This window comes from Dermacentor variabilis, chromosome 6 (genome assembly GCF_050947875.1).
Source record: "Dermacentor variabilis isolate Ectoservices chromosome 6, ASM5094787v1, whole genome shotgun sequence".
Lineage (NCBI taxonomy): Eukaryota > Metazoa > Arthropoda > Arachnida > Ixodida > Ixodidae > Dermacentor > Dermacentor variabilis.
In genome coordinates, this window is record NC_134573.1 from 145,414,895 (window position 1) to 145,441,973 (window position 27,079).

At 49.8% G+C, this 27,079-nt stretch overlaps 1 protein-coding gene across 5 annotated transcripts in view; it reads right to left on the reverse strand.

Annotated features, from left to right (window-relative positions):
- LOC142585399 (uncharacterized) overlaps positions 1-27,079 on the reverse strand; it is a 532,153-nt gene that overhangs the window by 383,503 nt on the left and 121,571 nt on the right. Inside the window, exon 1 of one of the 5 annotated variants that reach the window (XM_075696133.1) lies at positions 26,481-26,600. The exons of the other annotated variants lie outside the window; for them this stretch is intronic. The gene's annotated coding sequence lies outside the window, so the exon portion shown is untranslated. Of the gene's footprint in view, positions 1-26,480; positions 26,601-27,079 lie in introns of those variants that run through there. 5 annotated transcript variants of the gene reach the window in all.

Consider the following 27,079-nt stretch of genomic DNA (forward strand, 5'->3'; position numbering starts at 1 on the left):
TACAACGAAGAGACAACAGAGCTACAACAACAGCAAGGATACAACGAAGAGACAACAGAGCTACAACAAAGATGCAACAAAGATACAACAAAGATACAGCAAAGTTACAACAAAGTTACCGGGACGTACGCAAGCGCGTACGTTTCGGAGCGGTACAAGCGTTTAGTTTTAACGAAATTGATTCGGTTGTTTCATTTTTTTATTTCTTGTTTTTCAGATATGTGAGGCTCAGGCGGCACCGCTGACACTGTTTTATACAGAAATACATCCTATGGGAGGCCACAGGTGGGGAAAAAAAAAGTGCACTCAATATAGAAATACACTCAAGTCAACTCATAAACTTCGGCTTAAAGTCAGCCCTCACTGCAGTTAATCATGTGCACTGGCTCTTAAAGGCAAGCCAAATAAGTGAAACCACACTCAGAGCTAAAATGTTAACTGACGTGTTTACACACTATACACAGCTGGTTGAGGGCGTCCAATTATGAACAGTGATACGAAAACCCCGCTCACATAAAGTAAAATCAGGGAAAAAAAAAAAATAAAGCAAGGTTACAGGTTCTATAACCTTCTGTTTCTTTGTCTGTTTGTTTCGCTTGCGATCTTCAAGCCTGCTTGAGGAATTACAGCAGGGAATGCGTTCGTGGTTTGGTGCAAGACACGCATATACGGCCACGCTGAGACGCAGAACAAACAAACAAACAAACAAGTAAATAAATAAATAAACAAACGAACAAAAAATGATGGCGACCCAATGCGCGCTGTAGTCGCGAACTAAGCCGCAGCTAGTCGAGCGAAAGCAACGTACCGGGCGTTGGCATGCACTACGCGGCAAGCGAGTCGAGCGCCTTCACCCCCCCCCCCCCCCCCACAAGTATTATCGAGCCGCGGAGAGGAAAGAGCATATCGCGGCGAACAGGCGACACTGAGTCGCGTCGACAAGTAGAAAAGACGCCCCCCGCATGGTTGGCGACTTCCGACTACACGACGCAAATGGCGATCCGTTTAAATGTGCTCGCTTGTATAGCATACACAGCTTATGGTGAATGCGCGCGAGCTGTGGTGAACGTACCGGAATGATTTTTTTTCTCTTTTTTATGCATTTTTTTTGTCCCCGCAGCCGACAGATGAATTATAGTGCGTCAGAGTGGCTGCGCAGACGCGTAATTTGCTAAGCTGCAGCTTTCGATAGCCGCAAGCTCAGCTGCACTCAGCACTGAAGATAACTGCCAACGCAGGGCGACAGTTAGCCTCTGACTATATAGAAAGCTGTGTTAAGTACGTCCACTAGCTATATGAACACGTGCTTGCCAAAGTCGAAACCACCTTAACCATGTAATGCGCTCGAACGCAGCAGCTCATCAAATCAAGTTAAAACAACTTGTTCTATTCTTGGCCATACATCCATTCGTATAAAAAAGAAAAAAAAGAAGGGAAGACAACAAAGAATTGTTTTTAGAGGAAAATATGATTAGTACAGAGATTAATTAGTAATTTGCTTTCTAAACCATCTCGAACTGAAATTTCGCCCCAGAGAGCGAGAAAGAGAGGATGCACAGAAAGGCAGGGAGGTTAACCAGAAGTAGTTTCGGTTGGCTACCCTGCACGGCGGAAGGAGTAGGGGCATAAAAAAAAAGACAGTGGATGAAGGAGAGAGAGAGATAAAGAGAGAGAGAGAGATCCAGAATATCTAAAACGGTAGTAGGCTGAGCCAAGTTTGCTGCACTCAGTTCAGAATTGCGATAAACCATCGCCGCATAAACGATACGTTGTGAAAACTGGAGGGACAATGAATAAAGCTAACAGGAACCTCGAGATAGACTGGGCATGGCCACAAACGCAGGTGACTTGCGCTGTCTGCGTTGAATCGCCATATGCCTCATTGTAAGCTGCAACATCCCTGCACGGAAACTATTACTACACTACTTAGAGATGCCAAGCGGGGCGGCCCACATAGCACTGACGGCTTCAAGCTGCCTCCAGATTTGAATGAATAAATGCTTGATTTGGATATAGGTACAGGCTTTAAATGTTTGCAACTGTTTTGCCGTCGGCTCTTCCACAAACTACGAACTGCTTAATCAATACAGAACGATATCATGCCGCGAAAAGAGAAGACTGCTATATTACAGCCGGTAAGCAAGCGGCTGCACGTGAACGCCTGCGGGTAAGTTCTACACCATGCCGCAAAGTTTCGAGCATCCCCCATCACGTTCCCGGGTCGTAACTTTGAACGAAGCCCCCATTATAACGGAAGCACAAGCGGCAGAGCGCGTACGCGCGTATGGCGCACAGCTCTCGTTCACTGCTGGCTGTGATCCGAGTTACCGATACCACCATACCCGAGGCGTTCGCGAGAACGTATAGACTAGCGTGTCGGGCTACGCGGATAAATCTGTTCCCCCTCAGTGGCTCAATAATATTAATAATATTTGGGGTTTTACGTGCCAAAACCACTTTCTGATTATGAGGCACGCCGTAGTGGAGGACTCCGGAAATTTTGACCACCTGGGGTTCTTTAACGTGCACCTAAATCTAAGCACACGGGTGTTTTCGCATTTCGCCCCCATCGCCCCCTCAGAGGCTTGACGTGTCGTGTAGCTCTACGTGACAGCGCCCCCCTCCTCCCCCCCCCCCCAACGGCTAACTTCGCACTCGCGCTCACTCAGCGATGTCATACATTTGGGGGGGGGGGGGGTGAGGAGGGATGCGCACTCACTCACTCCCGCTCTCTCAGTGACGCTCTCCGACGTTCACGTTCACCGGCGACCGGTGACATTCCCGCCCACCAACCCACTCATTTCCGAAGCACAGTCCACCCACGTTCACCGCTATTCGCCGCCGACGTTCGCAGTCGCGCCAGCTCAGATCACAGCAGTCGCCGACAATCACCCTCGCGCCCGAAAGGTCTGCGCGAGTGCGCGCATGACCGAGTGTGCCAGCCTTGGTCAATGACCAGCGAAACGGCGCCGACTCGGATCGGCCGGCCGCAGACAGCGCGCGCGCGCGCGTCGATGCGCCCCCACCCCCTCCCTCCCTCCCCTACCAACCGTTCTCGAGTCGTCCCAGATGGCGACGTATAGCGGCGGCAACGTAGCGCGCACCTCATCGAGATTCACGACGCGACGACGGCATCGCGACGGCGACGGAGAAGGAACGGCGTCCTTCTTCGCTTCTTGGGCAGGCGGTTACGACAGCGATGCGAGGACAAACATGCGCAGGAATTCGGGGCACTTTCCCCCCTTTCGGCAGCTGCCGAACTCCATTGCAGTGCGCCAGCGTAACCCAATGGGCAGCATTAAAAAAAAAAATAAGAAGAAGAAGAAAGAGATATTTCGGAAGAACGGCCGAATCTCAAAAATTTTCAGATAGCAAGGTCGAGAGGGTACTCCCCTAAATAACATGCGCATTTACGGCAATTAGTCGCAACTTACCTGTTCTTCTATAGCAGTATTTTGGTCCTGACCAAACGGACCGATCGTGTGAAACAGTTTCTTTTTTTTTTGTTTTTAAGCTGCTCATTTAGTTACGGAGGGAGCAAATCAGCGCATAAAAAAAAATAGAGAAGAAAAAGAAAGCGAAGGAACGACGAAGACCAAGCGCTTGTCGTCATCGTCCCTTGCTGTTCATTCTTCTTCTTCTTCTTCTTTTTTTTTTTGCGCCACTATCCCTCAGCAGCAATGTAAGAAGACCAACGAGCCCAAGAATTAACCCTTCCATTGAGTAAGGACGGCGCATTGCGGTGAAGTTCGACAGACGGCCGAAGGGGGCGCAATGCCTAGAATTCCCGGACAAGCGGAAATGTCGAGCAGGTCTGAAAGACGAGCACGCCGTCGGTACCGATCCACGTTACTGAAAGGTTATGGCTTGCAAGCAAGGTTCACAAGTATACGCGCGAAAAAGGGCGGCGTGTTCTTTCGTTATTTCCGTTTCTTGTAATTGCGTCCGGTTCGCACGTCTGCCTCTCGGTACGGCAGACGTGCAAGGGCTCTCGGTACAGAGAACGCATCCCGTTCCGTCACTGACATCTGCTCTATAACAGCGTCGGCCGGAGCAGGGAAGGGGGTGCAGTGAGCAAATCGACCGGAGGCGGCCGGCTCGCAAAGTGAAAGTGAAAGTTTATTTTCTTTTCAACGAAAAGAGGGCGCCAAGACAAAAGGCAAGAGCCTGACAAGGTCCCGGTCACCCGTAAAACAGCTGGCATTGTGCATAAGCACTTCACAACAAAATACACAATGAATTTCTCAAGCATTGTAAAAAGCATCAAGCAGTAAGTTAACGTGCACAAAATTTGTACAAGAAAAGAATAAATTGAGTACACAACTTGTCGTATTAGTGGTGCAAAGTGAGTTGCGGAGCACGTTCACTAGAAGTCCACTGGACGTGCGTGGCCTCAACCCTCTTGGTGATCTCATTAAAAACGGAGGCTTCCGCGTCCGCCACCGCGCGCGTGATTCGCTTTTTTTTTTTTTGCCTTTGTTTCTGCACGCACATGTGAACCCTCTGCCACACCCCGTTAGAGCAAAGCGCGGGCCCGACGACGGTATCAGCGACCAGAATTCTGTGACTCTCTGAGAAAGGTTTACTCGACCTTGAAACGAATACGAGAAACGAGAAACGAGAGTGCCGCGGTGGCGTAGAGGTAGAACACCCGCCTCGCGTGCAAGAGGTCCGTGGTTCGAATCCCGGTGCCGGCAATTTTCCACCGGATTAAAAAAAAAAACAATCCGCGTGTTGATAAAATTGCACAAACAGGCCTGGAGTGTGGCCTGATCCCGGTGACCAGAACCGGTAACGCACTCCCTCACCAGAGCAGGATTGGCCACCCTGGTGCAGTACTCGGCCACAACCTCCTATATGAACACAACAATCAAACCCCGGCCCTCAGTCCCCAGCAGCTGCGAAGCAACTGACCACGGCGGCGGTCAGACCTGCGACGCAGCAGAGGGTGCTAAGAATCACTGGCTCCGGACAGGCCGCCATTGGAATATGAACCTGGCAACGTTTAACGCTAGAACGTTATCTAGTGAGGCGAGTCCAGCAGTGCTATTGCAGGAATTAGAGGGCAGTAAATGGGATATAATAGGGCTCAGTGAAGTTAGGAGGCCAAAAGAAGCATATACAGTGCTAAATAGCGGGCACGTCCTGTGCTACCGGGGCTTAGCGGATAGAAGAGAACTAGGAGTCGGATTCCTGGTTAATAAGAATATAGCTGGTAACATACAGGAATTCTATAGCATTAACGAGAGGGTGGCAGGTCTTGTTGTGAAACTTAATAAGAGGTACAAAATGAAGATTGTACAGGTCTACGCCCCTACATCCAGTCATGATGACCAGGAAGTCGAAAGCTTCTATGAAGACGTGGAATCGGCGGTGGGTAGAGTGAAAACTAAATACACTATACTAATGGGCGACTTTAATGCCAAGGTAGGCAAGAAGCAGGCTGGAGACAAGGCAGTGGGGGAATATGGCATAGGCACTAGGAACAGCAGGGGAGAGTTATTAGTAGGGTTTGCGGAACAGAATCCCAGGCGGCACGTCAGGTCGGGCCAACGTTGGAAACATATTGGCACTTCCTGGCCCAATGACGGCCCAAGATTAACAGCGTGGTTCCAATGTTGGCAGTGCCATTCTGAATCCTGGCCCAATGATGGCCTAAGGTTAACAGCGTAGCGCGAATATTGGCTGTGCCATTCTGATAGAGATCCAACGTTGGCCCACAATAGACAGTCAGTAAACAATATTGGCTGTGCCATTCTGATAGAGATCCAATGTTGGCCCACAATACACAGTCAGTGAACAATATTGGCACTGCCGTTCAACAAGGCGGGAATTATTGGACCGACTTTCGAACGGATTTGCCAATATGGGTTAATAGTTGGCTTTCTTTGGAGGACATTGGCCCGTAATAAGCCAATTTTCCCCTTGTAGGTTTTTAGTGCTCTACGACTTGCTGATATTGAACAACGTGTTTTGAAAACTAATGCACTGATCACAGGCACACTGCGCAGGAACGAGAAATATGCTCTCCCATGTCAACTCCATGCATGGTACACCGCCATTTTTGTACTTCGCGTTCAGCGAAATGCGCCCCCTAAAGAGAAAAGCCAGTGCACCACGTAGCAAGCAGGGGAAGTCGCATAAAATTAGCCGCTGCTTTATTGATCGTGCATGGGAACATGAGCTTTCCATAAGAAGCAACGGTATCGCGAATTTGTCTGCGCATTGTATATTTTGCATGTACGCTCCGCGGCTTTGGATGATCAGGATTCCGAGGAGAATCGATAATTACAGTCCCACAGAGTTGATGGAACCGTTTTATATTGCATCGAGATGGAGCGCATATGTATTAGTGAAACTTTTGCTTGTTTGTTTAGCATGCATGGCATGTTGCGGTGACAGAATCATCATGCTTCTATTCCAATATATTTGTTTTTTCGTGCATGTTTAGTAAGCTCCTTGTATGAATGCCCCTGACAGAAAAAAAATTTTTATTGCACGTTTTGGCTTTTCCTCTTGTCTTTGCCTGTAGTTGGCACGGCGCATTCCGGATTTTTTTTTTTCCGCCTAACTTTTCGTCCTTCAGCCCCCACTCGCCTCTCCCCCACGCATCCACGTGAACCTGGTCAAAGCTATCAGCCAAGCACTCAGGCAGCTATAAGCTGCTGTGTCGAATTGACTGCTCTCGGAATACGGGGAAAAGCAGTGGGGTCACTATTGTCCTCCTTGTCTCCCTCCGTCGCTGCCGCCGAAGGAACGCGGTCGGGCTAGGTCCAGCGGGGGAAAGTGGCGTTTACACCGTTTTCTTCATTCACCCTTTCCTTTCACTCTTTCCTTCTATGCATCGCTTGCACGCCGACTGGGTGCAACACCGCCTGAGTGCTTGCCGTCTTGTCCGTGTTCGTCAGCGCACTCCTATCGTGAAAAATGCTCGCTTGCGGTCGTCATTCCTACTGAGTAGCCTACATCTTGAAATACACAGCAGAGTGGCCACGAATTTTTGTGAGTGTTAGAATTAATATAGGCGAAACAACAACCAGAAAAAATGTCGGCGCTCGTGGCCACCGTCTTCGATGTGGGATGAACTCGGATACACATAAGCGTGGATCTTACAATGGTGAGTGCATTTGTTTTGCGCATGTATAAGTTTTATAGGGAGCAATATCACCCAATCAATATGAGGCGGTATATATATTACTGAAACAGCCCTGGCTAATGTAGAGTGCCTGTAATTACATAGCTCTTTTTTATTTGCAGCCTTTGAATAGTGCCCGGAGTATAACACGTGTAAATCTCTGTGAAGTTAACCCAAAACTCCAGGACTATGATTTTATCAAGCCATGCGCGCGGCCTGATCCTGCTAGCTAGTGATACCGAGGAACCGCGCTTCTTCTCACTGTTCTAGGTCAAGCATCATTTCCAGCCGGCAGTATTTCTTTCTTTTCGTATAATAAACGCCTCTTTTGCTAGTGTTTCCTGAAGGAACTTCTCGGTTTCCACATAAAAAATTTCGCGCGACGACCACATTCTGCCTAGACAGTCTGAAACTAGGCTTTTTGTGCTGTAGCAGGTTTTGCTGCAATTTTTTAATTATAAAGTGCTACGCTGACTAGGTGTGGGGTGTAAATAAGGCGGACGGATCCTGCGCATTTTATGTTTGTTCTAAATATTCTTACACCTACGAAATATGCCATATATGTCGATATATGAAAAAGTGTTACCTGACAAATCTTGCAAGAAAGTTTCTTGATTCACCCCTTCGACCTCTCTGCTCAGACTCATAATATTGTTGCGGTATGGCGATTTTTCAAAGGAAAACACTGCCACATACATTTGTTATACCAACATCTCTGTTAATGTTTTTTTTTTATTTTACAGTGCAAGCATCTCCAAGTAATGGTGAAGTGGCTATGGGAAATGGTAGCAGTTTCAACGAAACCACCGCGTTATCGTGGTCCTCGGGGGCTTGATCAGCCCGCCGTCATCCAAGCACTGACCAACCTGCCTACCGACGTCAGCTCCCTGCCCTGAAACCCCTGGCCAGCCTACCGCCCTCGGCACCTTGCCCAATTCCTGTTCTTAGGGCAGTGCCTATAAATAAACTGTTTGAAGATAACCGAGCGTCACCCATCCAGGTCCACGGAAAATGCCTGTTTGTGAACATTTATTCGCAAATAAACTGTCATAAAAGTCAATTTCAGTATCGTTTCATTATTATTTGCAAATATAGATGACTTCTGCTTCTTGACATCTTTTTGTCGAGCTTTCCTAGCTATTATTGAGGAAGACGGAATGGGGACAATTGCTATAAAAAATGCCTCTAGCGAAAGGTTTGCGGTAAGAATGGCTGCGTGCTCTAGAGCCTGCGTATCTAAAATATTCGTCATGCAAAGTGCATTGGCTCAAAGTTAGCATTAAAATGGCAACAATATGGCTCAACACTGGCCCTACGCTGGCAGCACAAGGGCTGCTGCATTGGCATAACATTGGCCCAATCTTGGCTTTAACGCTGGTCCCACGCTGGTAGCACGATGGCTGCTGCATTGGCATAACATTGGTCCAATCTTGGCTTTAACGCTGGTTCTACGCTGGCATCACAATGGCTGCTGCATTGGCATAACATTAGTCCAATCTTGGCTTTAACGCTGGGCCAGCATTGGATTGCGTTGCACTTTGCCAATATGCCAACGTTGGTCCAATATTGGTACCAATTTCTGCCAGCATTGGGCCATGGTTGGACCATTGCTGGTGTGCTGCCTGGGATAATATGAGGATAATGAATACCTTCTTCCGCAAGCGGGAAAGCCGAAAGTGGACGTGGAGGAGCCCGAACGGCGAGACTAGAAATGAAATAGACTTCATACTCTGCGCTAACCCTGGCATCATACAAGATGTGGACGTGCTCGGCAAGGTGCGCTGCAGTGACCACAGGATGGTAAGAACTCGAATTAGCCTAGACCTGAGGAGGGAACGGAAGAAACTGGTACATAAGAAGCCGATCAATGAGTTAGCGGTAAGAGGGAAAATAGAGGAATTCCAGATCAAGCTACAGAACAGGTATTCAGCTTTAACTCAGGAAGAGGACCTTAGTGTTGAAGCAATGAACGACAATCTTGTGGGCATCATTAAGGAGTGTGCAATGGAAGTCGGTGGTAACTCCGTTAGGCAGGATACCAGCAAACTATCCCAGGAGACGAAAGATCTGATCAAGAAACGCCAATGTATGAAGGCATCTAACCTACAGCTAGAATAGAACTGGCAGAACTTTCGAAGTTAATCAACAAGCGTAAGACAGCTGACATAAGGAAGTATAATATGGATAGAATTGAACAGGCTCTCAGGAACGGAGGAAGCCTAAAAACAGTGAAGAAGAAACTAGGAATTGGCAAGAATCAGATGTATGCGTTAAGAGACAAAGCCGGCAATATCATTACTAATATGGATGAGATAGTTCAAGTGGCTGAGGAGTTCTATAGAGATTTATACAGTACCAGTGGCACCCACGACGGTAATGGAAGAGAAAATAGTCTAGAGGAATTCGAAATCCCGAAGGTAACGCCGGAAGAAGTAAAGAAAGCCTTAGGAGATATGCAAAGGGGGAAGGCAGCTGGGGAGGATCAGGTAACAGCAGATTTGTTGAAGGATGGTGGACAGATTGTTCTAGAGAAACTGGCCACCCTGTATACGCAATGCCTCATGACCTCGAGCGTACCGGAATCTTGGAAGAACGCTAACATAATCCTAATCCATAAGAAAGGGGACGCCAAAGACTTGAAAAATTATAGACCGATCAGCTTACTGTCTGCTGCCTACAAAGTATTTACTAAGGTAATTGCAAATAGAATCAGGAACACCTTAGACTTCTGTCAACCAAAGGACCAGGCAGGATTCCGTAAAGGCTACTCAACAATAGACCATATTCACACTATCAATCAAGTGATAGAGAAATGTGCAGAATATAAGCAACCGTTATATATAGCTTTCATTGATTACGAGAAAGCGTTTGATTCAGTCGAAACCTCAGCAGTCATGGAGGCATTACGGAATCAGGGTGTAGATGAGCCATATGTAAAAATATTGGAAGATATCTATAGCGGCTCCACAGCCACCGTAGTCCTCCATAAAGCAAGCAACAAAATCCCAATAAAGAAAGGCGTCAGGCAGGGAGATACGATATCTCCAATGCTATTCACAGCGTGTTTACAGGAGGTATTCAGAGACCTGGATTGGGAAGAATAGGAGATAAAAGTTAATGGAGAATACCCTAGTAACTTGCGACTCGCTGATGATATTGCCTTGCTTAGTAACTCAGGGGACCAATTGCAATGCATGCTCACTGACCTGGAGAGGCAAAGCAGAAGAGTGGGTCTAAAAATTAATATGCAGAAAACTAAAGTAATGCTTAACAGTCTCGGGAGAGAACAGCAATTTACAATAGGCAGCGAGGCACTGGAAGTCGTAAGGGAATACATCTACTTAGGGCAGGTAGTGACGGCGGATCCGGATCATGAGACGGAAATAATCAGAAGAATAAGAATGGGCTGGAGTGCGTTTGGCAGGCATTCCCAAATCATGAACAGCAGGTTGCCGTTATCCCTCAAGAGAAAAGTATATAATAGCTGTGTCTTACCAGTACTCACCTACGGGGCAGAAACCTGGAGGCTTACGAAAAGGGTTCTGCTCAAATTGAGGACGACACAACGAGCTATGGAAAGAAGAATGATAGGTGTAACGTTAAGGGATAAGAAAAGAGCTGATTGGGTGAGGGAACAAACGCGAGTTAATGACATCTTAGTTGAAATCAAGAAAAAGAAATGGGCATGGGCAGGACATGTAATGAGGAGGGAAGATAACCGATGGTCATTAAGGGTTACGGACTGGATCCCAAGGGAAGGGAAGCGTAGCAGGGGGCGGCAGAAAGTTAGGTGGGCGGATGAGATTAAGAAGTTTGCAGGGACGGCATGGCCACAATTAGTACATGACCGGGGTTGTTGGAGAAGTATGGGAGAGGCCTTTGCCCTGCAGTGGGCGTAACCAGGCTGCTGCTGCTGCTGCTGCTGATGATGATGATGAAACGAATACGGAAAGAGTTAAGTCAGTTATACTACGCTTCGTACTTCGCTAGCAACGCTGTATACACTCTAAAACTGTTTACACCCTAAAGGGTGTTGGCTTGTCACATGAGCGACGCCGCTACCTCGAGGGAACTCAAGACATTTACTGCGTACGAGAGCAAGCTCTAGCTACACATGCGATGAAAAAAGACGCCGTTGAAAACTGTGTGATAATTCTGAACACTTTAGGTGCACAGAAATGCCTGACACGAGAATTTGACAGCGACAGCTTTCAATTTTTATTTAATGCACTCTTCGTATCGTTTGTAGCAGCTAGCATAATTTTTGCGTAACACACACACACAAAAAAGTGGACAAACAAGAAAACGTAATTGGTCCGCACCAGCGACTCCATCTTACGCCTTAAACTTGAGGCTGTTACACTCTTAATATTTAAATGTCTGCACCCTTTGAGGCGTATCTTGTCCCAAAGCAACAATCGTCGTCTGTTTTGCTTGCGTTTCCTTTCTTGAAAACTCTGCGCTCGCTACTTTACTGAGGAGAATGCCATGTCACGCTGGTAATACGCGTGTCAATCGTGACCTGGAAGCATACCGGGCAGGCAGCGTTAAATAAGGGAAATGCGGGCAAGACAGACGGCGATTATAGTTGTGGTACAAGATAAGCCCCGGAGGGTCTAATCTTTTATTAGCGTGTATAGCCATTAGAAACAACCAAACACCCTTCTTACACCCATAAAGGTGTAAAAATCATTAGTGTGTGCGGAAGGTACGCAAGTATATAGTGCAGCCACAGAAGTATCACTCCACGCCTTTCGCAGGTGTAGTTTGGTTTGGGTTTGCAACTACACACATAACTAACTATAACTCGAAGCTTTGAATGCGAGCTTACGTCAAACCGCGGATTATTTGTGCGCTCTTCTGCTTCGAGAACGTTTCCGCCGCGAGCGCAAACGGTGCGTTGGGGTCGCTGGTCGCAGAAATGTGTCACTCCGCTCGTTCGATGGTAAATAGACTGAGATTGACGACGCCTTCCGTGCGATAGTTAATAATATTTTGCAAAATAAAAGTGCGATACATAATGCTGCATCGAATTGCGTAACGCGTACCTTATACCTTTCTTTCGCATGTGACGCACTACTTTTTGGTTGCGGATGTGAGCGGTGAGAAAAGTGTGTATCGCCTTCGTAGCGCTGCGAGCTATATGCATGAGACCAATTTCGGCCAATTTCAGAAAGGATGTTCTCTAGCATAGAAAAGAGTACTTGTTACACCACCGCAAATAGTCCTCACACAACAGAAAGAAAGGAAAAAAAAAGGGAAAAGAAGAAAAAGAAAAAGAAGAGAAAGACGCCAGAAAAACTTCCTGCACATGACGACAATGTAAACATTTGGGCCGCACAACTATATTCAGTACCAATACAAGATGAAGTGACAACGCGGCAACTCATCGCACAACGCCTGAAAAGCGGGAGAAAAAGGAATGTACAGTAAATATGTGCAAATCCATCATATAACTAGATGTGTACTCGGCCGATTTCGATCTATACCTTGCAACGAGACGCCGAAAATCTAGCGCGCAGAACGCCAGGGACGGCCGCACACAGTCCCGATGTGCGTAAGCGATTGATATCTAAGACAATGAGATCAACAAACTACAAAGCCAAGCTATACCGGGACTGCCCCATCTGCGAGATGACTTAAGCATCCCTTACGTGCAAGCCCGAGCAGGCAGACGGTTGCCAAGAAAGAAAGGCAAGACAGGAAGTCAACCCCAAAGCCTTCCCAGCCGGCAACTTGGCAGCCACGCGCGAATGCTGGGAGATCGTGCTTAATAAGAAAGCTGCGCGCGCAGTTGCTGCCTACCGATTCTTGATGTGTCCACGACAGTTGCTGAGACAGTACAGCTGCCGCGAGAAGACATCATCCGCTTCGCGGCCGGTTCGTCCCGAACACTGCAGAACATTGCGGGACGCCGCCGGTCGCTTCGACCTCTTTTTATTATGTGTGCATACCGCCACGTGGTTGTGTCGACCGCCGCGAATGATGTACAGGACCACCCGGCGTCCATGTAGCCAGCGCGTGTACCACGAAGGGCGGAGAGAGAGAGCGCGCACTGTGCAGTGACTGCCACGGTACGACTGGCGTGCTTTCAGCCAGGGACACATCTGGCCCGCCTGCACGCACGCACCGCGTGTCAAAGTGGCAGGCGGAGGACGTGGTTCGTCGAACGTTTAGCCTATAGCGCTCATTCACAGAGCCAGAACGAGCAGGTTGCCCGGTTTCGACGGCACGAACTCGCTGTGGCTCACGAACTTATTGCCATCAATTACAACACAAACACACACACATACACGCACACACACACACACTGGAAGGGTCGAAAGTTGACGAAACACAGGAAATTGTTATGAAGCCACTTCCCGCACAAGGTATCCTCTTAACTACGTTTTCTGCAGCAAACTAAAGATAACAGGATGCCCAACTATAGCCATATGCACAAGCCCGATATTTCGAACACATGGTGTCACAGCAATTCGCATGAAATACTATTACTCTTATCGGAAAGTATAGGTTCACGGACTTCGATAAAACCTTTTTGTTGCTTAAACGGGATAAGCTGTAGCGAATGCTCATCACAGGAATGCACCAAGTTGACTTAGAATAAGCTCCAATTCAACGTTACAATAGTAACGTAGAAGTACATTGAACGTTATGGGAATAACATTCAACTCGAGCGAGGCCCGCGAGAAAGGGCGAAAAAGGATAACGCGCAATTGAGAAGCGAGGTTAACCGGGCGTAAGCTGTCAACGGGATGCGAAATAATCCGAGATTAAGGGCCGCAGTATTAGCGCAGCATTATTAATACCAGTATTAATGAATATTACTCATTTCCGAGTGAAAATACGCGGTAGAGAACTAATCAGCGAATAGAAAAGTAAAACATGAAGAAAGCAAATTATCAGAGTAACTGTTTCGTTTCACGTATACAAATTGTATACTGCAGCACACTGAATATCCCTGTGGAAAAAAGCCTAGTGCGAGGCCTAGAGAGTCCTATCTGCCTCTCAAACGACCCTCCCGCCTTTCTTCCTCCTTGCTTTTCCTCCTGTCCTTTCTTTCTCGATAGACGCGCAGTGTTGGATATACAATGCGTGCCTCGAGGTATACTGCCCCGCACGTAGATAGCCGTAGCCGAGCGCTCGGTCCCAATGGAGAGTTTTTTTGAAAAGAACGGCACGCGTGACGGCTACGAAACTATGCCCCCGTCTCGCAGGTGCCCGGACGACGCAGCATCGAGCCACAAACAACGAAGGAAAGCACTCGGCCTCTTCTTCCTGTATGGTTCGCGCACCGCCGCGTCTTCTCGTTTTCCCCCCTACCGCTTTCATTTGCGCCTCGCGGGCAGCGGAGGCGCGGACAAACTGAGGTCATCAACGACGGCTTCCCAGTCTCTGGCGCCCGGAACTCGGCGGCGACGAGACGTGAAACAAATAAGAAAGGAAGGAAGAAAGGAAGGAAGGAAGACAAATAAATTCCACAAGAGGCCATTCGCGTAGCATGAGCGCGGGTGGTCCGAGCTTCAGAAGAAGCGAAGTGGGCATCCAAGATCGTGCTGAACAAACCTGCGGCATTCGCCGTCGGAGTCATTTCATCCAAATGAGCCCCGACGGCGTGAATTTGGTTGTTGTTGTTGTTGTTGTCGTCGTCGTCTTCGGCCTCATCGTCATTCCAGTGAAGTATACTTATAAATTATAATACTCGCGGCGCACTGTGTTCCATGAATGAAAAGCTAAAAAAAAATATAAAGGGCACGCGAACTTGCGGTAGATGTGCCACTGCACAACGCTGTAGGTTGTGCTTACAGGAAATCTCAAGCCCGTATAGCCACAGAACTCCTCATGTCTAAGAGCACTTATTACAACATCAATTACAAGGACGCCCGAGGCGAACTGGCGCCGGCGCCGTCGTGAATCACAGCATCGACTGACTCGCATGCGCAGCCCGCAAGTGGAGGGTTACGTCTTCTGAGAGCTCGAGGACCCGGGTTCGATCCCGGTTCCGGCGGCGGCATTCCGACGTGGGCGGAGTGGATCCGCGTAAAGCCCTTTAAACTTCGTAAAGTAGTGACACTCTCCTCCTCCGCCGTCACTTCTCCTCGTTTCTCCTCTCTTTCACGCTCCCTCCTCAACCGTGGCGCCGCCTACACTGCTCGAGCGTAGCAACGACGCCAGCATGCCCTCCTCGCCACTCCATAGGCGCTTCTCGAGCAAAAATGGCGCTGATGCACAACGCGAGGGCCCACGTGATGCTATTAGGCCAATAGCGACGCGGCGTCGGCCTCGGCCAGAGCGCGTGAGGAGGCGGCGGCATTCTTCAAAGCGTGGCAGTACTTTACGAAGTTTAAGGGGCTTTAGATCCGCGAGGGGGGGAGGGGGCTGGGGTCGAACGGATGCTTTACAGGAGGAGTGGGAAAAGGGGGAAGCAAGATACAAAGGAGGATACAGTTCAGAACACCAGAGACGCTAACGAATCGGAGCGGCGGGATAAAAGAAGGCACAGCCACGACCCAACAAGGAAAACACGAAATCTGTTCGCCTTCTAAGTTAACCTGTATACTATAAGTTGACTTGCCATCCTGGCCCTGCGAAAGTGGATGTCCGGCGAAGCTGTTGCAAAACCACTGCTACGATTGCTGAAGGTGATATGCAGTGTTTTATTGATGGTTCGGATGTGCTTGTTTTGAGTTTGTTCTTTATTTAAGCGCATGCTGTTCTGTGTGCTGTGGTGATTTCAATGAATGTGTGCACTGTTCGCTTCACTTTTCTAAGCGCTTGCAGTCTCTGCCTTACGGGCGTATGACACTCCAGGCGCATTTCTGCCGTCGGCGTCGCCGGGATGTTCCGCGTAAAGTCGAAGGGCGATAAGGCCGTCGGCGCGCGCCCTACGCTGTATGTGCGAGTGAAAGAGTGCGAGGGAAGCCGATGATCGGCGGCTCAAACTCGCCCGCGCGATAGGGAGGAGAGCGGGGAGGAAGCGCGTCTTCTGTCGCACGCGAGGCACCCAACGTTGTGAGGCATCCGGGGGTGGGAAGTAGGGGGAGGGGGTGGGGGGCTTTCTACTCCGTCTGCAAGGGTGCATTTGACGCCTGGGTGCGCTCGCAAGGCCGTGTCTTCACAGCGATCTGCGTTGGGGGCAAAGTCTAGGTGCGTCGACGGCCCGTAGCTCTGCGCGTGCTGTGTGTTCTCGGCGCTCAGTTTGCGTTGAAGCGATGGACAGCACGAAGGTCACTTCGCTCGCTGCTGCTGTCGCGCTTGCTCACGACAGCGTTTCGACAGCGGGTGTCCGCGGTGAGTGAGTGAGTGAGTGAGTGAAGTAACTTTATTTTGGTCCAGAGAAGACGCAGGGAAGACCCCGCGCCACCCGGCTAGTCCCACGTAGGGACCGCCAAGCCCAGCTTGACGGCCCGATCGCGGGCACTCTGGACGGCCAGGGTTTGGTCGTTGAGTTCGGGGCTGCCCAAGAGCGCAGCCCACCTGTCCTCGCTGAAGGAGGAGCCGATGGCTTCACACTCCCACAACACATGGTCCAATGTTGCCCTTAGTCCACAGGCAGGGCAGTCCGCACTGGGATATCTTTCAGGGTATATGGCATGAAGAACCGGGAGGTTAGGGTATGCACGGGCTTGTAGAAGTCGAAGGGTAACCGCCCGCGCCCTACATAGGGCGGGGTGCGGGAGGGGGAAGACCCGTCGTGACAGATAGTAGTGCGTGGTGATCTCATTAAACGTAAGCAAGGGTTCCCCGCGGGGCTGGGCGACTGCTGAGGCGGCGCGGTCAGTGAGTCCTCGCGCGGCCTCGTGTGCGCCCTCGTTAGGGTTAGAGGGAGAACCCTCAATCGACCCCAAGTGAGCGGGATAACCAAATGAGAGAATGCGGGGAGATACTTTTGGCGCTTTGGAGAATGCGGAGGGCCTGGTGGGAGACCATACCGGTTTGGTAGGCCTTAATGGCTGCCTTGGAACCACTATATATTGCCTCTCTGCGACCATCGAGCACAGCCAGCGCGATTGCAACCTGTTCGGCTACCACGGGCCTCGAAGTGCGTACCGTAGCGCAGCAAGTGAGCCTTGAATTGGAGTCTACGATGGAGACGGCGAATGCCTCTTGTTGGACATATGCCGCGGCATCCACGAAGCTTGCCTCAATGTGGTTATTGCGGACATGCTCGAGTAGAGCTCTACCCCTGGCCCGACGTCTGCCGACGTTGTTTGCGCGGTGCATATTGCGGGGAAGGGGCGCGATGTGCAGGTGAGACCTGATGTCGCTGGGAATCCGCACGGCGTCGGGGCACTGGTCGACAGGATTGAGGCCCATCTCGCCGAGTAACTTGCGGCCCGTCGGGGTGCCGGATAGCCTGAGCAGCTGTGAGTACTCTTGTGCCTCGATAATTTCTTCGAGCGTGGAAGTGTTATCCTTACTTCGTATGGCTGTCTGCTAATTTGCTATCGCAATCGACGCTTCGCCTTTCTGGCGAAACTGCGACTTTTATTTGCTTGCTTACGGGTATATATATGAGCCATTGCATCTTCGCTTGCTAAAGGGGGTACGAGCCATTGCTGTTAATGATAGACGCTTGTTTTGAGCTTGTTCTTTATTGAAACGTACTCCGTCCTGTATACGCTGTACGCGTGATTCCAATGAATGCGCGCACTGTTCGCTTCCCGTTGCTGAGTGCTTGTGGCCTCTGCATTACGAAGGAGGATGAACCTTTGCATGTTTGCTTGCTCAGAAGGGCTACGAGCCGCTGATGATGATGATAATTTTTATTCACGCGCGGACACGGAAATCGCCAGCCACCGAGAGGCTATAACAGCTTCGCCGTAACATACATAACCAGTGAGCAAAAATCATGTCCGTATTTACAGGCATTGTGTGACGTTCCTCCTTCTAAAGAGCTCGCGCGCGAGCTAATCACTCGGCGCCCCTGCAGCGTAACAACGAAGTGAGCGACACTGTAAAGTCACCTTGTATGCCGGAGTCACGTACAGTAGCTCTAAAGCGACACAAGGTCGCACGCGTGACCTGCAGTGTGCGCGGGAAACGCGTCCGACGGGCGCTTCCCGCGCTGCATGCCCGCAGGGTACGTTACCGCCCAGAACGCCCCGCGCGCCGAGAGTTACGCCCCGTGCAGCCGTCGCAAGGCACGGCGACGCGAACCGCGCGTTTTGTGGCACGCTGCACGCCGCTCGGCTTGGCACGGCTCGGCGGGAACGCAAATAGCCGCTCGCCGATTCCGACGAAGTCGAACGCGCGCCGGGGGCAGTTTCCTAACAAGCTCGAAAAGGGAGCGGGGGGGGGGGGGGGGGGGCGTATTTGCTGCGCGTATATAGAGACGGACGACAGGCGCGCTCGTCAAGCGACCACGCGAGCGTGAACACAGCAGGAATGGCATAGACGAGAGACTGGAGAACAGTAAACACCGAAGGGAGAGCGAGAAGACCATGCCATGTAGATAAATGCGAAGTTGTGCTTCTCATCTTTCTAACATATGCTTGGTCCATTGAAAAATCCAGTTACTTATATATGCATATATATGTACAGTGTCGAATGCTATCGCATTCGGCATCTCCTCAGGCGTATACGCGTGAGGAAGGCGCACAGTAGGAGGGATATTTTGGTAGTGAAAACCTGCTGGTGGACGTTCCCGCTTTCTTTTGTGCTCTGCAACTCGCGCGGTTTTTACATATATCCAACAGCCAGGAGGCTTTCACCACCAAAATATGCTTCCTACTACGCGTCTTACGCGTGAAGACATGCCGAATGCGGCAGCACACGGCGGCAGAGTGACGAAAGAACGGCGTCCGAAGACGGCAAAGTCTGCTTTGCGAGCTAATGCAGCGAACAGCAGCGAGGCAAGAACAACAAAAACAAGGAGGCCTGGAACAGCAAGAATAAGGGGAAAAGAAAAGAAAGAAAGACGCGCCAGGGCCACGAAAGAGCCCGAGGTGCTCTTGAAGATCGATGCAGTGAAGAAGCAGCGTTCCGAGCGTATACCGGTATTCGCCGTCTCTCAGCCTCTTCCTACGCGTCGATCCTCCCTTCCCAATCACGGGTGCACCTCAATTGCGCCTTCCCTCTTCTGGGATGCTTACAGGTGGCCAACCTAGCGCAGGTGATCGATACAAGCTAGCATGCGCGCACGCAAGGTGGATGGATGGGTGGACGGATGGATGGATTTGGGGAATAACGTCCTCATTTGGGAAGGGCGCCGTTTGGTGGCACAGATGCCAACGCGCACGTTAACGCACGAGCAGCCGCATAGGCGGTGCCCCCGAATTCGATCCGCGAGCACGTACGTCAGCTGATCGATCAGCGTGTTAACACTGTAAGAATAAATAATACAGCAAGTGCCGAAACTCGGAGAGCCAGTTTAGCGAAAAAATCCACCGCGGTCAGTAGAAGCAAAGTCGAAAGCGTCTACGAGCCACGATTATCGAGCCATATGATCGACCTACTTGCGGAATGTCCGAAGTTGACTTTACGGCTGGATGCCACAGACAAAGGGGCAAGAAATGGATGCCACAGGCAAAGGGGCAAGGTTAACCAGAGGTAGTTCCGGTTTGCTACCCTGCACGGGGCGAAGGGTTAAGGGGGATAAAAAGAGAAAGTGAATCGAAGGGGAGATAGAGAGACGAGCACGAACAAAATGATCACATCAACTAGTTTAGCCGTTATACAGTGCGGTCCTCGCTTCGCTCGCGTGTTGTTTTGCATAAACCATGTTTACCTCGCGCGCGAAGCGTATCATGCGTGACGCCAAACTTACGTCGTAAATACGTCACTTGCGGACATCGCGCTCGCGTTTGCTACGCGCGACCAGTTGCATGATGGGAGTTTCTGTCGCTGCCACATTGAAGAATAAGTCAATTATACGTCGGAGAGGTGGACTCAAGCAAACAAAGAGGACGCACCTCGACAGGATGCGATGACAGGACTCAGTGAAGTAGCTCTCTTCACTGGACGCTCCGTGTCGATTTAACACGGCGGTCAATCTGTTTACGAAACTCGACAGACTGTAAAAGCCGAGACGCACTCGACTCGGCAACCTGTATTGAGCAAGTTCCCGTGTTTGTCAAAGGAAACACACTAACCCTGTCTGCAAGGACGCGTCCCCATTCTGCATTCAATAACGCAGCATTTTTTTTAATTATGATGTTTCGGAGGGAAAGTCTCTGCCGCTACAGTTTTTGCGAGGTGTTCTTTTTTTTTTTTTTGCCCTGCAGAAATAACCACCGTTATCTATCAAGAAAAATAGCCACCACATTGCGTTCAAACCGACAATGGGTGGTTCGACTCCCTAAAGAGCCGGCCGAATTCTGACGGTGAAGTGGAACATGGAAGCTGTGCGTATGCACATACCGAACATTGTGGGCACGGTAAAGAATTCACAAAGGTTTTCGAAAAGTTGCCAAGTGCGTTCTTTGCCATTGTTTGGTCGCGTGCGTGAACATGCCCAGCGTTAGCTTTGACTGGACTTTGCTCTTGTGAACAATTCTAGCGTTACAGCTTTTCCGGGCACAGGTGATCAATACTTAAGTGGAGCCCTCCACTATACCGCACGTTTTGTGGCCCACAGCTGGGATACTGTATCCGTTCTGATGTCATTCTATTTTTTTCCCTTTTCGTGGTTACGTCAGTCGTCCGACCGGCGTTTCGCATACTTGTTCACCAGAATATAGCCCAGTCTCAGTGAACGGTGCATGATTAATTAATTGATGTCTGGTGTTTTCTGTGCCAAAGCCACGGTTTGATTGTGAGGCTCGCAGTAGTGGGAGACTCCGGATTAACTTTGACCGCCTGTTGTTTGTTGACGTGCCCCCAATGCACGGTATCACGGGAGTTTTTGCATTTCTCCCCCATCAAAATGCCGCCGCGGTGATCGCGCGCCTTTGGGTTTAATGGTGCATGATGAACAAGAAACAGAATCGAGAGCTGAAACTAATTTTTTGCGTTGTATTGGCCCAGGGGTTACTTTCAATCAATCAATCAATCAATCAATCAATCAATCAATCAATCAATCAATCAATCAATCAATCAATCAATCAATCAATCAATGAACACATTGCATCATCGAAAGGTTAGCATAACTCAATGCGAAGTGGCGAAATGTATCCCCGTTTCGTGCAACAAGAAAGCAACGCCTCTGCCCGTAGCTTCGTCCACAGCTTGGAAAGGCCCGTCATGCCGGAGAAACTTCGAGCGCCGCATTGTCCAGCCCCGCTTCGTCTGAGGGCCTGACTACAGAACGGGTCCAGTGACAGCCCGGCTTGCTAGAAGCCTGGGCAAGACACAAGCCAGAGACGGCTGTACTTGGTCTGGTTGACTAAAGGTTATTCGTACGGACAGCCCTGCAGGACGTTTTCTCTCAATGAAAGAAAAAAAAAAGAAAGAAGACGGAGACAAGATTAGACGCGGACCGACAACAAACGACTATCCACCGTCAGCGGCGTTGTAAACACTCTAGCCCTTGCGCGGCTGTGCTTCAACGACCGAGTAAAAGAAAAAGCCTGCAAGAACATGGTTAACCCATTCGATCTATATGCTGCGCAGATGCAACACACAAGACGATACGTAAATAAAATACACGAAACAAAGACAGGCTCGGTCAAACGCAGTACCAAAAGCTGTGCCGCGCTCCAGTTACTCCGACTGGCGCTTATTCCCTGCTTGGCCACAAAGCAGAGGACACATTACTGCCACAAAGAAGCACGATAAAGAAAGCTTCGGGAACGAAACAGAACGGTACACTTGCAATTTTTCTCAGACAGGGCGAGTCTCCTCGGGAGTGGATGCACTTTAACAACACCAAAATAGTTCACGTCGTTCGTTTATAGCCATGGCCGGGAAAAGCGGGGAAAGGACGAAGGAGAAATGGAGTGAGTAATGCACCGGACACGTCACTAGAACGATAGACCTCCCGGAGACCGGTATTGGTGTCTTTTTTTTATCGCTTCGCTCACTTCGAGCTGTGTTCGTTGTTGAGGAACACCGGGTGCTGCAGCGTGTACGGTGCGAGGGTGCAAACTACAGGTTGAGTGATCGGCAGCGTTCCGTTTAGAAATTGGTTGCTGTGTAGAGATCGAGGTGGAGAGTGCACCCCTCCCCCCCCTTCCCCGTCCTGGCTACTGTATTTCTCTCGACATTCTACGGCAGGAAATAAAAACAATTTAATCTGTAATAACTTCAAAAATAAATAACGAAAAATACTAATCGTAAAACGGAAGTGACGACGCCGCAACGGAGATTTCACTCGACGTCGAGCCGCTACGCAAAATCCATCGGTACACTTTGTAGTCTTGAACCGCTGATACGGCAGTTCTCGACGTGTTAAATGAATGACAGGTTCAAGCGCAAAGCTGAGTTCAAGTTGAAACTGTAGTACGCACGGTAGGCGCGCCACTTCACATGCAACTGTACGGCTCCACTTATCACGAAGAGCGATCTAACCGAGTAACTAGTACATATGTCTCTTAAGAAGATGTTCGCCTTACGCTGCAGACAGCAAAAACTGAATTAACTTTCTGGCTATTAAAAAGCCTCTTCAGATGTTTGCGTTTTGCTGCAGGTGACTCGCTGGCTCACGTCCAAGCATTTCTTGTATCGTAAAGGGGAAGGAGAATGGGGGGGGGAGGCTCGTCCAGTCTATTATCGTAAGATCTCCCTCTCTCTCTTTTCTTTGCCAGCAAAATTTGCGATTAAAATTAGCATTTTAGCCGACCTCTCCTAGTGCTACCACCATTATACATTTGATTCAGAAATGACCATCCGTTCGAAGCTGGCGAGCCCGCGCTGTCGCAGTAATCTGCATATCAATCCTTTTTGTTCACACAGCGCACACGGACAAAAAAAAAAAAACACCCCTGCGCTTACGTCGCTTCCATCGTCGATGCCAACGCGTTCGAGAAAGCCCTCAAGAAACGAACCGATGTAGCCCTGTTACTGCGCAGCTAAAATGAGGCTCGTTTTACGTACAACCAACTCCTCTCTGTAACACCTCCGGTCCGCGCCGTGAAATAAAATAAATGGAAATTGACTGGAACGGAAATGGAACGGAAAATGAAATTAAGTTCCCGCGTTCAGATGGGCACGGTACGTACGCGCCTTATAGAGTGGACATAATAGATACTCCTGGATGAAATATGATAGCCCTGCCCGGGGAACTCCTAAAAGAAGCAAATTCAGTACCTCGTGCCTCACGGCTCTATCTTCCGACCTGGCTGGGGAAGCATGAGTGCGAAAATAATGAACATACGGTTTGCGATGTCTCATTCTATAGGCTGGGATGAGAAATAAATAAATAAAAAAAAGTTACGCAGATCCAACGCACGTTTTGGCATATACGCGAACCGAAACTTTCGGGAACCCGCTAATTAAATGCTATTAAATGTAAGTGCAACCCTTATTACTGTGTATATTTTCATGCATCCAAAAAAACAAACGCTTCGCTTTAAAGAAATTGGGCAGACGCGATATCTTATCGTGGCAGACCTGCTGAGATACGCTGAGGGGACACTTACTGGTGAGCTGCATTGGTTCAACGATAAAAGGCGTGTGGGCAGTGGCGTAGCTAGGTCGTCTGGCACCCGGGGCCCTTAGCTCTTCTGTCACCCCCCCCCCCCCCCGGGTGTAGTCGAGGAAGGCGAGGATATCGACAATTTTCGGGTGTCTTCAGACGTATATGACACCCCCCCCCCCCCCTTGCTGGCCCCGTGCACCCGGGGCCCACGGCCCCCCGGCCCTCCCCCCCCCCCCCCCCGTTGCTACGCCACTGCGTGTGGGAGATGTGACGTTGCACGGCCACCAGAATCGGCCAGCGTTTCAAACAAGATTTAATCTCTCGCGATCGAGGTCGCTTATCGTGCCCTGCAGTGTCAGGATAGGCGCACGAAGTCACCACCTTCGATTACGCCGCCTCTGGGACTGGCTCAGTTCACTCAGCCACACAGCCATCCACGCAGAAAAGTAGGTGGAAGAGCAAAAGAAGGCTTCGCTATATACCATAACAAGGCTTTACCTCTCAAAGGTCCCATCTGACTAAGGAAGAGGACGTGCAAGTAGGTGGGCTTCAGATTAATGTTGACCACCTGGGGCGCTGTGCTCGGTTTGATATGCTATGCTGCGATGCTAAAGAGTTGCACACGCTCATTGCAAGGGTAGGAAAAACAGGGGCGTGGAGCGGAGACTGCGTGGAGGACGTCCTGTCTTATCTCGTTCCGCACGCATACACTCTGCGGCGCTATCGCGAAGTGCGGATGTTAAGGACGACGACGACGAGATTAATCAATACTGAAGATTTATTCTCCCTCACTCTCGGTTATGTGACCAGAACTGGCGAACCTGCACGACATGATACACGCAAAAAAAAAAAAAAAAGGAAACGTTCGCGCCTGTCGTCGCCGGCTGTCACCGTCTTGTATCTACAACTTCAAGTTGCAGGAATTTCGTGACTCACTACCAGCCTGAGCACATTCACACAGCCCGAGCCTTATCAATGATATTATAACACAGTTTCCGTGTGCCATAATGCCCGCTCCACTCCCACGGCGACCCTAATAGGGCTAACTACACGCACAAGAGCTCACAGGCCAGCCGCGTACACGATCACCAACGACGTTATGCGGTAAGTGAAACGTATGGCGACACGAACACGTACACGCATTGGCTTTCGGGGTGGGTGTGGGGGTGGAGGTGCGTGCAAGAACTTTGGTTAACATGCGTCGCGCGCCCCGACAGCAGTGGGCTCGCCTTCGAAGCCAGAACGAAGTAAAAACAAGAAAGCCACACGAGCACCTGCGCGTACACCCTTTGGACCAGCAATAAAGGTGCGGGCCCGAAGGCGAGACTAAGTAGGGAACGCCTGCTAACAGAAACAAACGACTTGAGCCTTTCAGAGCTCAGTGCAGGTGTCCTCCACTGAGTAGGCACGCAAATCGTTCGGTAGCCCAGTGACAGGAATCTGGTCCGTCGTTATTTCGAAGACAGCGAATCGAGAAAGCACAGGGAGAGAGGCCACAGAAACGAGAAAAGGAAGAAATCGGGCATCGTTGGGCATTATATTATTAACGCGTGTACGTACAGAACAGGGAAAGAAAACTGGCTTTAAGAGAGCCTTTTCATTTCGCTGACGCTGCGCATGAAATGTGATGTGGTTGTTCGTTTTGCTTTGAAGGGTGTTTTTCTTTCTTTCTCTTTTTTTGTAATGTCGCCGTGCTGTTTTGGCTGCTGTTTGATAACGTAGTTGCGCGGGCGCTAACAGTTCAAGTTACGCTCTTTCTCCTACAGTACTGCGTGCAAAATTGCAAAAACTATAAATTTAACCGTACTAACTATTAGCAGGCGGCACCGCGTTCGTGCTCCACCGCTTTCTATATCACGTCAATAATAATAATAATAATAATAATAATAATAATAATAATAATAATAATAATAATAATAATAATAATAATAATAATAATATAACAATGAAAGCGAAAGAAAACCAACCGTACTGCGGACAGGCGCCGACTTCGTGAGTTCCGTCGCCAAACTCCAGATCGTAGCAGAAACGCCGGTCGCAAAGATCACACACACGCACGACTATAAACACGGAGTCGGCCACAATAATGCAGGAGACAATAACACCGAAGAGCAGGTACACGCACGTGACACACACACACTAAATAATACAAATAAGGGCGCACAAATCAGTTTCTCTTCCCTTCGCGGTGCGCCGCAGCAGTCTTCGGTGCAGGTAATTCGAAGCACAGGCGTTGTTGATCTACTATAGTCGTAAGTCGACACACGGAGGGAAAAAAAGGGGATAGAAAAAGAAACTGCGAAAATAAAAGAGTGGCAAGCGGTCGTGCAGTTACAACCTGAACCACTCCTTCCTTTCTTTATAAGCTATGAAAGCTGTACTGAAGCTTGCCCCCCCAAAAAAAAGGTTCGGATATCCCGAAATCATAGGTAAGAAAAACAGAAAGGAAAGAAACAAATTGTTTATGAAATTAGGAAACGGTGTGAAAACAAGTCCATGACGAACACAGCAGCTCTGCTGTCTGGCTCTTTCGCATTTTGTTCCTTTGACGCTGTTTAATTTCTACGATGTTCACGTACCAACCCGCCCAAGTCGCCGTTTTGAGTCGTTCTGATTTATCACAAAACGACCAAACACATACGAAACCAGTGCACAGATCGCTCTTCCGCCTGTGTTTGCGTGTGTGTGTGTGCGCGCGCGCGAGTAGGAGAGATAAACGAAGATTGACCTCCCGAAACCGGCGAAGAAAGAAGCGGCGGCGAAACATACAGGCAGAACAACAAGTGGCACCAGACCAGACCAGACAACTCAGACAACTGAACCGACCTCTTCTCCTCTCTCGCCGATAGCGCGCTTGGAGACGCGGCCTGCGACTTGAGAGGACTCCGTCGTCGTGCAGTCTTCGTCGCCTCCTTTTTCAGGCCGCCGGTCACTGCTGGATGGACCACGCCGTCCCACTCGTCAAGCCGCCGGCACGACGGCGACGACTCCGGCGTTCTCTCCCTCACGGTGCCGCAGAGCGCTACGCACGCAAGCACCGACTGCTCTGCGATCGCCCGGTGCCCGCCGCTTGTTGCTGTGACAGCCGCCACCGCCGCCACCACCACCACCACCGCCGCCGCCGCTTTTCGAGCAAGGAGGAGGCGTGGCACACACGCGAGCTCACGCACACATCGGGCGGTTCGGAAGGAGGAGGATGGAGAGAACGGGATGGGATAGCAGGGAGAGGACAACGAGGCGCAAGCTAGCGCCATCTGTCGCAGGATAGAGACACCACGGCAGACGGTCGGCATCTCGGCGTGGAAATCGCGGTCAAGAAACTTTCGAAAAGACAGCTCGCTGGCATCGCGTCTGCTTCAATAACCCTTTTGACAAACATAAAGAAAGGAACGAGCTTCACCTGGGTGTCACTGCAGCGCTTCTGT